The sequence below is a fragment of the Bos indicus genome, chromosome 16 (assembly GCF_029378745.1).
Source record: "Bos indicus isolate NIAB-ARS_2022 breed Sahiwal x Tharparkar chromosome 16, NIAB-ARS_B.indTharparkar_mat_pri_1.0, whole genome shotgun sequence".
In the NCBI taxonomy this organism is placed as follows: domain Eukaryota; kingdom Metazoa; phylum Chordata; class Mammalia; order Artiodactyla; family Bovidae; genus Bos; species Bos indicus.
In genome coordinates, this window is record NC_091775.1 from 69,568,909 (window position 1) to 69,570,041 (window position 1,133).

The window sequence follows — 1,133 nt, forward strand, 5'->3', positions numbered from 1 at the left end:
TGAACTCCAAAGTACTTCAGGGTGAATTTTTTAAAATAAGAATATTTCTTTGCATAACAACAATACATTAAAAAACTTAACACAGCTATGATCCTTTAATTTCATCTAGTACCCAGTCATATTCTAATTTCATTCATACCTATATAGTCAAGTAAAGTGGAAATTGCATCCTCCCTGGGCTTCTCTGGTGATAAAGAAGCCACCTGCCAATGCAGGAGACAGAAGAGACGCAGGTGCAATCCCTGAGTCGGGAAGATCCCTTGGAGAAGGAATTGGCAACCCACTCCAATATTCTTGCTTGGGAAATCCCAAGGACAGAGAAGTCTGGTAGGCTACAGTCCACGGGGTCTCAAAGAGCTGGATTTCGTGACCAAGCGATAATAACAATAGGCTAGTACAGTGTTGGGACACAGAGGGGAAGTGAAGTAAATTCAAGTACCTTTAGGCAACACATGCCTGTGCCTGAGTTCTTACTTATTTTATTTTCCTTTCTGGTAGATTTCCATATTCCACTTTCTGATCTTGGCTTCTAATATTTACTAGTTGTGTGATGACTCAAGAGAATGCTGCATAATCACTCTTGTCATCAGTTTTCTTTTCTTTCTTTTTTTTTTTTTTTATGGAACACTTCACGAATTTGCGTGTCATCCTTGTGCAGGGGCCATGCTAATCTTCTCTGTATCGTTCCAATTTTAGTATATGTGCTGCCGAAGCGAGCACCATCAGTTTTCACATCTGCAAAATGGATCTGATAAAACTTGCATCAGGGGATAGTTGTAAAGATTCAGTGAAACAAAACCTTTAAGCACTCAATTATGGTGCAAGTGCTCCTTAAATGTCCACCTCTTGTCCACTTTGATTAAATTAAGATTGCTCCATTTATTATGGAAGTAACATCCTACAACACTTCATGGGAAATAGATGGGGAAACAGTGTCAGACTTTAGTTTTGGGGGCTCCAAAATCACTGCAGATGGAAATCACTGCAGCCATGAAATTAAAAGATGCTTACTCCTTGGAAGAAAAGTTATGACCAACCTAGATAGCATATTCAAAAGCAGAAACATTACTTTGCCAACAAAGGATCATCTAGTCAAGGCTATGGTTTTTCCAGTGGTCATGTATGGATGTGAG

General features: G+C 39.3%; 1 non-coding gene across 1 annotated transcript; it reads right to left on the reverse strand.

Annotated features, from left to right (window-relative positions):
• Window positions 1–613: 613 nt before the first annotated feature.
• On the reverse strand, window positions 614–720 carry LOC139176587 (U6 spliceosomal RNA). Its single transcript, XR_011561043.1, has one exon. It is a non-coding gene; the product is annotated as a U6 spliceosomal RNA (small nuclear RNA).
• Between the last annotated feature and the right edge of the window lie 413 nt (window positions 721–1,133).